Here is a 15,922-nt window from a genome sequence, read left to right on the forward strand (position 1 = left end):
TTCTGCTTTATAACAAAGTGAATCAGTTATACATATACATATGTCCCCATATCTGTTCCCTCTTGTATCTCCCTCCCTCCCACCCTCCCTATCCCACCCCTCTAGGTGGTCACAAAGCACTGAGCTGATCTCCCTGTGCTATGCGGCTGCTTCCCACTAGCTATCTATTTTACGTTTGGTAGTGTATATATGTCCATGCCACTCTCTCACTTTGCCCCAGCTTACCCTTCTCCCTCCCTGTGTCGTCAAGTCCATTCTCTACGTCTGCATCTTTATTCCTATCCTGCCCCTAGGTTCTTCAGAACCACTTTTTTTTTTTTTTTTTTTTTAGATTCCATATATATGTGTTAGCATACGGTACTTGTTTTGCTCTTTCTGACTTACTTCACTCTGTATGACAGACTCTAGGTCCATCCACCTCACTACAAATAACTCAGTTTCGTTTCTTTTTAAGGCTGAGTAATATTCCATTGTATATATGTGCCTCATCTTCTTTATCCATTCATCTGTGGATGGGCACTTAGGTTGCTTCCACGACCTGGCTATTGTAAATAGTGCTGCAATGATCATTGTGGTACATGACTCTTTTTGAATTATAGTTTTCTCAGGGTATATGCCCAGTAGCGGGATTGCTGGGTCATATGGTAGTTCTATTTTTAGCTTTTTAAGGAACCTCCATACTGTTCTCCATAGTGGCTGTATCAATTTACATTCCTACCAACAGTGCAAGAGGGTTCCCTTTTCTCCACACCCTCTCCAGCCTTTATTGTTTGTAGATTTTTTGATGATGACCATTCTGACTGGTGTGAGGTGATACCTCATTGTAGCCCTGATTTGCATTTCTCTAATGATTGGTGACGTTGAACACATTTTAAAGAAGTTTATTCTTTGTTCTGTGAAAAAAAATGGGAGTGAGAAGAAGGTGCCGGTACAATCAGATTTCCACATGCAAAAGAATGAAGTTGGATCCCTTCCTCACGCCATTAAAAAAATTTAACTCAAAGTGGATCAATGACAAAAATATAAGAGCAAAACCCTTAAAACTCAAAATCCTCCACCAGCTATTCTAAGGTTCTACTAACTGATTAAGAGAAATTAAGAATAGTATCACAGGCCTCTATAAAACATGACGTCCTGGAGTGAGAGCACTGTCAGGCTAAATTAAGTAACTCAGAATTTGGAGACAAATACCTCCTTTGAGTGTGAAATGAGTAAAAAACATCATGGGATGTTATTTATAGAAGAAACCCACCCCAGAGAGATCATCTGTCCTGTATTCCTGGGATAACCTGGGAAAATACTAGAAAGTTGGTAGGTATGTAGATTTAAGGGTGTAAGATTATGCAAGACTTCGAACATCAAGAAGAGAATTGGAGGGCTTCCCTGGTGGCACAGTGGTTAAGAATCCGCCTGCCAATGCAGGGGACACGAGTTCGAGGCCTGGTCCGGGAAGATCCCACATGCCGCAGAGCAACTAAGCCCGTGCGCCACAACTACTGAGCCTGTGCTCTAGAGCCTGTGAGCCACAACTACTGAGCCCACATGTCACAACTACTGAAGCCCATGGTCCTAGAGCCTGTGCTCCACAACAAAGACAAGCCACCGCAATGAGAAGCCTGCACGCTGCAATGAAGAGTAGCTCCCACTTGCTGCAACTAGAGAAAGCCCGTGCGCAGCATCGAAGACCTAATGCAGCCAAAAATAAATAAATAAATTTAAAAAAAAAAAAGGAAGAGAATTGGAAAGGTTTTTCCAATCATAGCAACCAGAAGGTACCTGAGTAAAGTGGGTAGTAAATGAAGAAACAGAGAGAAGACAACCAACCATGTGGTCCTGTGAGCGGCATCAAGACATGGCAGCAAAGGTTCACAAAAAAGTAGAGGTCTGCGTGAAAGATAAGTGAACAGAAACAACCTAAAATGGCATGGACCTGCTAAGAGTCTACACAGTTCTCCGGGTAGGGAGAACACAGTAATGTGCAGACACCACTCTCTCTTCTGCAACTGAGGATCCTGGGTTTTCTGGGACAACCCCTATTGCAACCATGCTGAGCTATTGTCAGAGCTAGTGAGAATATGCGCAAGTCTTAGGTTTAAAAAATTGAGTCCCAGTAACCATCTGGTAGGACAAGGGTAGCTAATGCATCTGGCTCCTATACATCCTGGATTAAATGTCCATTACAATCATTTGATTCTCATGACTCCAAGTGACCAAGCAACCTTCTGAGGAATTGTTTTCTTGCTGAGATTCCTTAAGCTGTGCAATGAAATCCTCTTGAGATTAGATGCTAGACTTCCAGTCCCTGGAGAGGTGCTTTATAAATCAGGCTTCCTGGGGCTTGGCTCATGTGGATGGGTCCCTTAGGGATGACTCCACTCAGGGTGTACTAACTATAAACCTGAGCTTCTGAGCCTTTGGACCTGAGCACCAGCCTGCCCATTCTTCTCTTATTGCAGGATGAGCCTTTGCCATGCCAGCAACTTCTCGCCACACAGGAGGCTGCACTTCTTGTGTGGTTCAGGCATCAGGAAGCAAGTGACCTCTCTGGGCTCTGAATGGGCACAAACACTGTCCAAGAAATCCTGGCACTGCCAGGAGCAGGGGACCTGCTCTGTCGTTACCAAGGAGTGCTGTTTTGAAACTTGCATTAGAGGGGCACCAGATATCGAATGCCACACACACCACTGGTGACAAGCCCTGAAAAAGCCATCAGCCTCCATACCCAGCTTCTTTTGCTTCTCAGTAATAATAATACCTTGGATATTATTATCCCTGGATAGTGTTTGACCGTTTCCAAAACATCTCACAGCCTCTCATCTGACCCCCACCCCATCTTCTGTAGTAGGCAGTGAGCGGTAGGACCCTTAATGCACTGACGAAGAAACCAAAACTCAGGGACGTGGCTTGTCCACAACACACAGTAATCAGTAGAAAATCCAGCAGGAGAAGCCAGGTCCTGCAGGATGGGTCTCCAGCTCCCCCTGGAGCTAATTTCTGTCCAACCTTGCACACAAATCATTTAACCCCCAAAGAAAACAGTTTCCTCTCGGGGACCTCTTTCCATCTCTGAGGCCCATAGAACATTCTGACACTTGTGAACACTTTAACCCCTTGTTCGATTTTAAGGCATTTTCATTTTTAGAGATGGCCTATTTGGGAAATGCCCAAAGCAGAAAGTTTCTCAACCCAGGACGTGTGGCTCCTGAAGGGCTGTTGTTAGATTCTCAAGGGTCTATGAGAAGAGTACGTGTGTGTGCTTTTGGTCTAGGATCTTCAAACAAGCCAACAGAAGCACCGCTGAATGACCAGCTCATAACAAGGGCAGCCTCAGGATTTCAGCACTCCTATTTACGTGTTTGGCAAACTACACAGCCTTTGGGCCAAATCCAGCCCACCACCTGTTTTGTAAATAAAGTTTTTTGGGACACAGCCATGCCCATTCATTTACGATTGTCTTTGGGCGGCTTTTATGCCCAAACAGCAGAGTTGAGTAGTTGCAATAGAGATAAAGCTGCTCTCAAAGCCTAAAATATTAACTATCAGGCCTTCTGCAGAAAATGTTTATTGGCCTCTGATATATAAATCATGTTTAAAAGCATCTTGCAACCAAGTTGCAGAACTTTAATCACCTAGGCCTGTGAGCAGCAGCACAGGATGGGTTGTGCTCAGGAAAAAGCCACATGAAGCCACAGGGAGAGCCGCGGGAGCCAAGGTGCTGGTGGCTAGAATGGGGACGGGTGGTGGATGAAGCAGCCAGGACCAGCCCGGCACGTCAAGCTGGCCCATCATGAGGGCTCCGCAGTCAGAATCTCATTCTCGCCATGAGTAGCGATTTCATTTCAGCAAAACGACATCTTTTGTCTGCTAAACTTTAATTAGTTTAAATTTAATTTATTGGTTTCGCAACGTTTGGTTTTTCTTTTGTAAATATAGCCCCATAAAAGCCATAAGTCTAAAGATTAGCTTGTAGATGTAAAATTATTTTACGCCTAATTTTATGTTTTGTACATATCAATAACTCTACTAAAACTTGAATTGTCGATACTGAGGGTCCATAAGCAGTGCTGAGTAGAACAGTACCCACCCAGGCTGACACGTGTCCATATGTACCACGTGCCTGGTATTTCATTTTCCTGTGTGAATAAAGGCATTGCCATTTTCAGAGGACCCCCTCTTAGAAACAGTGCAAAGGTTGTCCTCAGGCCACACAGAAAAGGCCACTGAAGCGTCCTAGGCTGTGCCTCTGTGCTCCCATCACCTCACTTAAATCAGTCCACACCCTGTGCTCAGGCCAGGCTTCTGTCCTGGTCACACGCTCCCAAAGCCCTTGTCATCCACACGTTCCAAATGGGCAACTTTACTTAGCGGCAGCTCATCCAGAAAGGGCATCTGTGATGCGGCACAAAACTGAAAAGCAGTATGTCTAAGTCTGTCATAATTAGGATTCCTTCCCTGAGGGAAACTTTTGGGAAAGAGGTAATAACTACCCAATTACAAGAAATGGCATTTTCCCATTAAATAAACAAATCCTACCATAAGAGAAATAAGCTTAACTTACCTCTTGACACAGATGTGAAGATTAAAAAGAAATCCAGTCCGCTGCTCATTCCATTTAAAAAAACATGAGTTGATTATATCATTTCCCTGAGAGGGAACTGGTGTTTTAAGCTGAGGAAAATGGAGTCCAGTGGTTTCCAAGGTAGTGTAAGCAGAACAGGTGTAACCTGATCATTTGTTTTGGCTCATAACTTTGATGTGAATTCTTATGTCTCTGCTGTTTAAAATATATGTTAAAAGAGAAGTGAAACTGAAAAACCAATTCAAAGCCACTGACGTACACGCAGTTCATTGAACATGCCTTTTTATAAAACCTTGTCATCATCTAAACAAAGAAGCTGGGACAATGAGGGAGGATGTTTCATCTCTTTAAATGATTTCCCAAGGTTATTTATCAAAAGCCATCTACGGGGAAAAAATAGGCAAAAGAACAATTTAAGTCAATCTATCTTTGATGAGCTTATTTTAACTTCACTTCATGGGTCATAATCTTAGAAATCCAGAAAGTAAAAGGCATAGTAAGAATCACTTTTCTAAACCCAGGAAGCATTGATAACAGACATTTTCTATGTATATAACAGAGAGAAAGAAAAAGTACTTTTATCTTTTTATGGAGCCATTTCTAGGCATGAGTTTAGCTAAAATTAAAGACGTGCAGAAATGAAAATGAAATCCTTTTTCTCTTGGAATGAGAATAACTTAGAAACAGAATTTTACAGTTGGAAATGACATTAGATATCATGAAATTGAATGCCTTCATTTTAGAGATGAGAAAACAGAACCACTGAGAGCAGCCTGTTGCAGGTCCCAGAGCCAGTATATGAAGTGTAGAAAAGAGCTGGGCAGGAAACCCAAGTCCCAGACTTTTGCACTGTCATAGCCACCTCCACAGACCAGGTGGATTTCGGTTCTCTCTTACTGCTCTTAATATTCGTGACCTTTATAATTATTCCATATATTCATATATTTAATCCAAAATTCAAAGAGGACTACAGTTTATTTTGAAAAAACAATGATCTACATTTTTAATTATATTACTGGATAATTACTGGATAAACCTCTTCCATACCCAATAAAGCAAATCTTGTTTGATTTGGTTTTGTTTTAACAGAGAGATCCCAGGATCCTAGAATACTGACCCCGTTTCCAAAGAGTTGATATCACGATAAGATCCCAAAGCCTTATCTCTGGAATTGATCATCCCTTTTAGTTCCCATTCCTTTGTTTAGCACTTATCAAACTTCATCCATGACCTTAAAAACGTTACCTGATTGTACTGAGACAACTTCTGCCAGGAATAATTGGTCTGAGGTGGTTTGTTGTTAGGGCAACCTTCAGGGTGGCCTTACTGAATCCCCAAGCACTAATGATTCAGAAGATCCCAGCCTTCCAGTAACGTTAGCACTAACCCAAACAAAGGTAGCATACGATGACCCAGTATGGCAGAGGTGTAGTTTTCTAGACGAAGGTCCCTGTCCTCAAGGATCATGTAGCATCTTGCACACCAGCTAGGGGAGGGAGAAATTGCTGGGCTGAGGGGGCTATCAGGAGAGGTTCTATAGAAGAAGAGGATATGGGTTGTGGAGCAAGAGGCTTGTTCTTACATGGGTGTGTCCTGGACACAGTGCCTCTGATGAACCTGACACCTTCTCAGTTATGCTCACGACGCTTTCAGTGTTTTTGACAAAGAGATTTCATTCTCCCCGCTCCATTTTTTGTTTGGAAGAAGCAAACATAATAAGGACTGCAAAAGGAGTGACGTGTTGTAGTAGAAATAACACCATCTTGAAGTCAGAAAGCTAAGGGTGGGGAGAGGTAAGAGAAGCCAGAGCTGGAAAGAGAATGGAATGAATGCTGTTTGTTCACCTTGTTCTCCTCTGCTTTCTCTTCACTGTGAGAATGTGTCCCTGCAGGACGTCAGCATGAGCAGAGCCCAGAACATGGAGGGAGTATAGGTCAGAGCCTTCAAATGTCCAGCGTGGCCCCCTGGATGAACCACACAGGGGTGGACGCTGCAGGAAAACGTGCTTGAGGATCGCTGTGTTAATAAAGACAACAGAGGTGTGTCGAATGCAGAGCCATATGAGAAGAACACGACCAAGGTCTAAGCGTTAACATCACAGCTGGCGGCAGTGATGGACGTATAAGCACTCCTGTGCATTGGTAACCCTCACGCACAGAGTACTGTGCTCTGAACTTGACTTTTATTGTTTCTTACCATAATGTCTCTTCCGAGGGAGGTCAGGAGTCTTTTCTCCTCACTTTAGACAGAGCTGGAGCACCGCGTTTTTTCTGGCCTCCGTAAGACCTTTGACAAGCTCAAGTAGGTCTAGGAGACAGTGACCAGAGTGGAGAGGGTGTCTCTAAATAAGTCTTGAAAATATGGATTGGAGGTATTTAGCCTGGAGAGGCAAGGTTCAAGGGGATTACTTATCAGAATTTGTGTCAATTCTCTATTAAAATTTTTTTTGCAACAGTACAGATCCCACAGACTGGAGTTCAGACAAACCAGGGTTGGAATCCGGACCTGTTTTTTACTTAACTTCATGAACTTGCTCAAGGTGCTTGAGTTTTCTGAGCCTCAATTTCCTTGTCTGCAAAATGGGAAAGGCATTCCCTTTTTTGGTTTCCTTATAATGCTTAAATGAAATAATAACTGCTCAATAAATAGTAGCTGTTGTTATCTATGTCCACTGAAAGCAACGCTGACTTTGGGTTGTGAGATTTCCTGTAAAAACAAAATGGGACCAGAAATGAGAGAAGTATGCATAGACTCGAAAAACAAAAAAATTACCTTTTGCACTGGGCAGCAAAGCACATATGGGGAGAACTGCCTCTGCATCTCCGAACAATTGCTTTCCAGTACAATTTGTGAACACAAGATACTTACATGAAGAAGTAGTACCCATCCCTTTTTTTTTCTTTTTTAAAATTTTTATTGGAGTATAGTTGACTTACAATGTTGTGTTAGTTTCATCCCTTTTTTTTTCTTTTTTAAAATTTTTATTGGAGTATAGTTGACTTACAATGTTGTGTTAGTTTCTGCTGTACAGCAAAGTGAATCAGTTATACACATACGTATATTCAGTCTTTTTAAGATTCTTTTCCCATATAGGTCATTACGAAGTAATGAGTAGAGTTCCTTGTGCTATAGAGTAGGTCCTTATTAGTTATCTATTTTATATATAATGGTGGGTATATGTCAGTCCCAATTCCCAATTTATCCCTCCCCTCTTCCCCCACTGGTAACCATAAGATTGTTTTCTACATCTGTAACTCTATTTCTGTTTTGTAAATAAGTTCATTTGTACCATTTTTTTAGATTCCACATGTAAGCAATATAATACGATATTTGTCCTTCTCTGACTTACTTCACTCAGTATGACAATATCTAGGTCCATCCATGTTGCTGCAAATGGCATTATTTCATTCTTTTTCACGGCTAATATCCCATTGTATATAGGTACCACATCTTCTTTATTCATTCCTCTGTCGATAGACATTTGGGTTGCTTCCATGTCCTGGCTATGGTAAATAATGCTGCAATGAACACTGGTACATATGTCTTTTTGAATTATGGTTTTCTCAGGGTATTTGCCCAGTAGTGAGATTGCTGGGTCATATGGTAGTTCTATTTTTAGTTTTTTAAGGAACTTCCATACTGTTCTCCATAGTGACTGTATCAATTTACATTCCCACCAACAATGCAAGAGGGTTCCCTTTTCTCCACACCCTCTCCAGCATTTATTGTTTGTAGATTTTTTGATGATGGCCGTTCTGACCGGTGTGAGGTGATACCTCATTGTAGTTTTGATTTGCATTTCTCTAATAATTAGTAATATTGAGCATCTTTTCATGTGCTTTTTGGCCATTTGTATTTCTTCTTTGGAGAAATGTTTATTTAGATCTTCTGCCCATTTTTTAATTGAGCTGCATGAGCTGTTTGTACAGTTTGGAAATTAATCCCTTGTCAGTCACTTTGTTTGCAAATATTTTCTCCCATTCTGTCTGTTGTCTTTTCATTTTGTTTATGGTTTCCTTTGCTGGGTAAAAGCATTTGAGTTTAAGTAGGTCCCACTTGTTTATTTTTGTTTCTATTTCCATTTCTCTAGGAGGTGGGTCAAAAAAGATATTGCTGCGATTTATGTCAGAGGGTGTTCTGCCTATGTTTCCCTCTAAGAGTTTGATAGTATCTGGCCTTACATTTAGGTCTTTAATCCACTTTGAGTTTATTTTTGTGTATGGTGTTAGGGAGTGTTCTAATTTCATTCTTTTTTTTTTCTTTTTTTAAGTCAAGTGCTTATTAGGAGGAAAAGGGGTACATGTAGAGAGACACACGGGCCGACTCAGAGAGAGTCACCTCTAATTTCATTCTTATAATGTGGGATGTTAGTTCCCTGACCAGGGATTGAACCTGCGCCCCCTGCAGTGGAAGCGCAGAGTCTTAACCACTGGACCACCAGGGAAGTCCCTACTCATCTCTTTCTAACATGGCAATTCTCAGTTATACCAGGAGCTCATGGGAGTTTTTAGCATCTAGAGCAACTCCAGGAACACAATAAATATTTCTTATGTATTTATTTATTGGAGTATAGTTGATTTACAATATTGTGTTAGTTTCAGGTGTACAGCACACTGATTCAGTTATACATACGTATTTTTTCAGATTCTTTTCCCTTATAGGTTATTACAAAATATTGAGTATAGCTCCCTGTGCTATACAGTAGGTCCTTGTTGCTTATCTGTTTTACATATAGTAGTGTGTATATGTTCATCCCATACTCCTAATTTATCTGTCCCCTCCCTAAATATTTCTCGGTAATGGTTGATGGGAGCAATATCAAGTGCTTCTGAGGTTTCACATTCTGGTGAGAATAAGCTGAAGGGTTCTGTGGCTGCCTCTTACCCTGGTGCTTCGTCTTAACTTCTGACTGATGTAGGGAAGGATTGAGGAAAAATGCTTCGTGGGTACAGAATAGCCGAGGCATCAGAAAGGTCCCATTTCTATACCTAAAATGAGTTTTCAACATTTTTCAAGGGAAAATGTGAGCATCATTTCCTGATTGTAACCACTGCTAAATCAGCCCTTTCTGGACCCAGTTGCACGATGGGCTTGTCCCACACCAGGCGGCTGTCAGCAGAGACACAGCTCCCGGCCCCATCTAGGCACCGCATCTCCCCCCAGGTCACTGAAAGCACTCGCATTTTCAATATTTGCACTTAAAGCATCAAATATTTTCTAAGCATTTTCCACGTCCAGGAAATGTTTGAGATCTTGTTTTTCCTAAGAAAAAGAAAGTCACATATTCCCTAGCATCAGTCTAGCCACCAGGCTTTCAAAGCTTTCAGGGTTTGAGGGGGCTCTAAGTTAATCAAGCCATGTCCTCTAAACAAATATTACACTTGTATGCCAGATAAGCCTAGGTTTTCATCTCTCTTCCCTTATTATTTGAATTTTCTTTAAGAAAAGCAATAATATGAATGGCTTTGTGTGCATGTAATCGTTAATGCAGATGTTGGGGAATAAACAACAAATGTGTATCTTCTCCATCAATTTTTGCCAAATAGTTCCTAATTTAATCACTTGCATGCCTCCCCACCCTTCCAAAAAATAATATTATTTTAATAGTTAAATTCTAGATTGGAGACACAAATATAGGCAACAAAATCCCATTGTGTGTAGAAGATCTATAGAAATCTGTAAATGTACCCTAGAGATTAATAATATGAAATAGAAATAAATACATACATGAGTAAGGATCTCCCACCCACGGTGGCTGGAATACTCATTGCAACTGTAACTTCATTATGTGCTTGTAATTGTTAGCTCGATTGTCTCGCAGCAGTGTGCAAGTATTGGGTAACAGTGTCTGACATGTAATAGGCATTTAATAAATGTTAGTTAAATTTAGGATTGAAAAGGCAAGTAATGAATAATAGTTGATGAAATGATTTGAGATTCCCGCATGAAAGGGGATCTCAGTAGGTTAAAAGTAGGAGCTGTTGGTTATTTCAGCTGAATAGATGGGTAAAAATATTAAGACAAACATACATAACTATAGACGATGAAATAATTAGGTCAAATACTTCCTCCAGGGCTTGACTAAACTTAAAAAAAATCACAACAAAACCCAACGCAGATAAAAAAGTACCTTGGACATATTTTTTTGTGGTTCAGAGAAGTACACACTTTAAATGCCATTCAGGGCTTAATGTCTGTGGATTGACAACCGTTCTAAGTTTTGATGCCTACGTATGCTTACCTTGTGCTCCTTGCAGTATAATAAACACAGTTAATTTTACACACAGCCTGCATATGGTTGTACATAGAAGTAAGACTATGGCACCCAGAGCCAATGCTTCACAGCCACAGCCTGAACCCCAGGGACTGTTCACCATCTCTAGCCTTTCGGAAAATCTGAAAAGGAAACCCAGCATGTGTAATGACCTCTGTCAGGCGTTTGAGAACGAGAAGAAAGATTGTTGGGGGAGTACCACTACACACCCGCCAAAATGACTAAAATTAAAAAGACAGACAATATTAAGTTTTGGTAGGAATATGCATATACTGCTGGTGAGAGTATAAATTGGTGCAATCACTTTGGAAACTGTTAAATGTAATAAAATTGAACATACACCCACTGATGACTCAGCAATTCCAATCCCAGCTGTATACATATGTGCATCAAAATACACTAACATTCATAACAGCATTATTCATCATAGTCTCAAACTGTAAACACCCAAATGGCCACCAACATAAGAATGGGTACATGAATTGTGATGTATTCATATTGTCAACCTCCTTGTTGATCAAGCACAGCTTACAGTCTTGGTAGTGTCTCTAAGTGGGGAAATTAGGGAAGAGTATTTGTAGGATTTGGGATTCTGGGCTCACAAGGTTTATGCCAGGTCTTTCAAGGTGGGAAACTGGTTGGGACTAGGTCAAGTTCATGACACTATATTTTAGGATTGGTGGTCATAGCAAAGCAACATTCTGCAGATGAGTTTTATGAAGAGAAAACAATTGTCCTGATAAGTGAGTTGTTTACCCAGATTGGAAAACTGTTTGCTTATAGAAATCGGTTGGCAAAAATTTCCTGATGCAAACAGTAAACTTCTTTATTGATCTGCTATTGTATCTTCCTAATCTGGCTAATCTCAGCTATCAGTCCCATCAGTTAAGTTCATGCTGAGGCAGGAAATCTCACTTCTCAGGACAATGCAATACTATATAGCAATGGAAATGAACCACAGACTGATAAATGCATCAATATGAATGAATTTTAAAACATAATAGTTAAAAAATTAATATATGGTGATAGAAGTTGAAATAGCGGTTGCCAGAGAAGGGGTTGGATAGTGACAGAGAGGAGGTGTGGTGTGGTTCTGGGATGCTCTTCTGGGATATTCTAGCTCCTATTCTGGGTGGTGGTCACTTGAGTGTGTACACTTTGTGAGTATCCACCAAGCTTTTCACTTAGAATTTGTATACTTTCCTTCAATTAAACAAAAAGATTACTTAAAAAATAGAGGTGAGTAAAGGAAAGGCTTCAATTCTAGCACCAGGTTATATTAAATAATTGGTATTGAAAGTAAGTACAACAACAATATTAAAGAAAATCTGGACAAAAGAAAAGAATTCCTCGTAATTACACAATCCTGTAACCCTGCTTGCCTTGATTCACCTGCTTTCCGTTATTCTGTGCCTGTGTCACTTTGCTTTACTCCATCAGGCGTCCAGGACCTAATGGCAGAGCATGCTTTCCCTGCCTGCCCATCCAATTGTATTGATCAAAGCTCTACACCCCTTCTGCAAACAAACAAACATTGTACAATATGCCGTTCATGATGTTCTGTTAGACTCTGGGGTCTCTCCCTAAATGTTTGTAAGATCTATAATAGGCTGCATTTTACATGTGCATGGCTGGAAGAGAGACAGACACTCTTGGTTGCTTGGAGTGAGAGGTGGAGGCTGACTGATCTAAAAGAGAAATAGAGCGAGCCTCTGGCTCAGATTAGGAAACCCTGACGCCTGTTCACACGGAGGCTGTCCTCTTCTGGAGATTTGCCTTTTCACCGTGGATTTTTACAACTGTTCTCATTAATCCAGAAAAGCACTTAGCTTGTCACCAGGTAACCTTAATTTAGCACATTCACAGCTTTCCTGAGAATAAAAACACTTACTGTAATCCACAAATAATCTGCCCTGCGTGTCATCTGCTGTGTAACAATTTCCACATGACCTGAGGAAAAGCTCCAAGTTTTTTCAAACTAAAGAAAGAACAGAAGAAAAAAGAAAGAAATTAAAGAAAATAGAAGACAAGGGAATCTTTCTTATTTGAACTTAAAGAGACGTTTCATTTTTGTTTAAGCCATGACACAACATCCTTTTAGGACCGTTACAATAAAGGACTTTATTACATTTTATGCATCTAAGTAACTCAGTTATTTGTTTTATGCCCTAAAAGGAAGGCATTAAAAATAATTAGAATAGAGTTTCTAATCTTCCTAAAAATCTCTATTTATTTATTTATTTATATTGGATTATAGTTGATTTACAACGTTGTGTTAGTTTCAGGTGTACAGCAAAGTGATTCAGCTATGCATACATACATATTTTTTTCCAGATTCATTTCCCTTATAGGTTATTACAAAATATTGAGTATAGTTCCCTGTACTATGCAGTAGGTCCAAATCTTTGCATTTTTTGAAACTTAGGAAGCACCTTCTCAGGATAAATGTCATTGCCTCCAAATAAAATTGTCCCACTCACTTGATTAGATTTGCACTGATCCCAAACCATGCAGACCTATGATCAACACTAACTGTATTTAAGTCTCCACCGTCTGAGATGATTGTTTTGTCTGATTTTTTTTTTTTTTTTTTTTGTGGTACGCGGGCTTCTCACCACTGTGGCCTCTCCCGTTGCAGAGCACAGGCTCCGGACGCGCAGGCTCAGGGACCATGGCTCACGGGCCCAGCCACTCCGCGGCATGTGGGATCTTCCCGGACCGGGGCACGAACCCGTGTCGCCTGCATCGGCAGGCGGACTCTCAACCACTGCGCCACCAGGGAAGCCCTGATTTGCTGGAGGCTTCACTGGGTCAGACATTTAAATCTTCAGAGGAATTTCTTAAGATGAGTTAAAATGTGACACATCTCTCTCCCCAGGGTAGAAACTATATAACAAAAAGCAGTTATGTCTTATCTGGCAAATGAAGAAGGAAAGTGACCCATCATGAATGTCAGTGGTTCTCAAGGTGAGGTCCAAGGAGCAGCAGTGGCAGCAATGGAATTTCTCAGGCCCCACCCCAGACCTACTTTCTGAAATACGCTGGAGTTGGGGTCCTGTAATTGGTGTTTTAACAAAGGTGAGTCTGACGCATGCTCAAGTTTGCCAACCCTCGATATAGGATAATGCTGAGGGTATGTGAATGTCAGACCAACTGGCAAGACTTCAGAAACACTAAGCCATCTTGTGAGTTCATCTGTTAGTCTCTGGGACTTCTCTCTAAACGTTTGTAAATTTGGTAATACACTGCATTTTACATCTACATTAAAATTGTTTTATTTCAAAGGTATGTACAGTGAACAGCAGTTTCTATTCAGTCGTACAACCCAAATATCCCCAACTTTCTCTAGCATCTGGATAAAAATAAGGTCACTTGAACATTGATACTGACATTTCACTGACTTATTTGCCTACAGGCGAAAACCTCAGGGCCTATGCCCTCCACACCCCAGGGCGTGGCTATTGAAAACGGGCTGGCCACAAAGCCTTGCTTGGGCCCCCTCTACCTCAGAGGGCTCCCCTCCTCTCTGGAAATTGGGTTTGGGCAAAGGTGGAAGAGTAAGAAAAAGGGTGGGCTTGGGGTTTTTTTGGTGTGTTTTTATCCAAAGAGGGGAACAAGTTGATAAAGGAATAAAAGATCTGTGCCTCAGTTGAGAGAAGTTGTTTCTGCAGCCCTGGGTGCCGTCAGAGACAGTTACAGAATTGATGTCCAACAATAATCAGTATCGAGGCTGCAAAGAACTTTTTGGGGGGGGTCTTAAAAAATTGCAATTTGGGAGACACAGAATCAGGTAAAACTAAAAGCCTGTTCCGGGGAAGAGAAAGAGTCAGGGGCTTATAAAAGCAAAAGCCACAGGATTGTTCAAGAATTATGACTGACTCTGATACAGGAAAGGAAATATTTGTCCATAAGGGATAGGCTGTCACTGGTTATTTTAGGGTAAGCGTCCAACACATATCTTGAGTTTCTGGAGCACTGGGCAGATGTTCTGAATGCCTGCTTTAGACGGTAAGTGATCAAAGGTCAGGTTCCATCCAGGCTGAGACATGCGTAAGTCACACTTTCTCGATGGCCTCCAGGCTCGATGTGAGAGAGCTCTCTTAGCAACACCAACTCCATTTTGATTTTCCTCTCACAAGCGGGGCCTGCAGCCCCATCGTGGCAGCTCTACCCTCCTGCACTAGGACCCCTTTCACAATATCTCACTTTCACCCCATTGTGGGAAAGTGTCTCTCATGGTCCAGAGGCCCCTATGCGTTGGCTGGCTGCTCTTCATCATGGTACCTCCTCCTTAGCATCTCACTTGTCCACTTAACATCCCTTCTATGAATATTTCTGGAGCTCTTCATGTGTCTGGAAATATAGCTACGAGCAAAACGTAGAGCCTTCATGCAGCTTACATGAAGCTCCATGGAGCTTTCATGGCATAGTCATGCCTTCATGGAACTTACATGCTAAAGGAGAAGAAAGACAATAAATAAATTATATGACGGCAGGTAACGACACTATTTGTTCAAGTCCCTCAGGAGTCTCTCCTGTGCATTCAGCACCAGGCCCACCCATTTCCTCCACTCTGGCCACCTCATTTAGTCACCCACCGTGAGTAGAAGGCATCCCTTCACCACCACGTGAGCATGGGAAAGCAGCATCCCTCGGTGGAAAAGCTCTAGTCTATGGTCCCTGCCAGCTGCTGCTTTTCAGTTCTGTGTAACTTCTCAGGAAGCAGGTCTACCTGTGGGGTGGACGTCTGCTTGTTTTGTCTTCCTAGCATCTCTACCCCATCCCAACCCCCAGAGAATGTCTCCTCCACAACTGGGATAACATGACCTTGACCCAGGCTGGGCCAGCCCTGCTATCCCTTCCTCCTGTCCACAACAATTTGTCCTGAGAAAGGGTACATGACCCAAAGGTCATGAAAGCCAGTCACAATTCTTTTATGAGATTTGATAAATGGGTGATTAGAAAAGCTCCCTTTCCACTTGGATGTACCTTAACGTGGTAGGAGGCTGGAACTGCCAGCAGGGATGTACCCAAGACATGCAGTGAGTGTACCCGAGAAGCACATAGAG

Source organism: Tursiops truncatus, chromosome 12, assembly GCF_011762595.2.
Source record: "Tursiops truncatus isolate mTurTru1 chromosome 12, mTurTru1.mat.Y, whole genome shotgun sequence".
Classification (NCBI taxonomy): Eukaryota; Metazoa; Chordata; class Mammalia; order Artiodactyla; family Delphinidae; genus Tursiops; species Tursiops truncatus.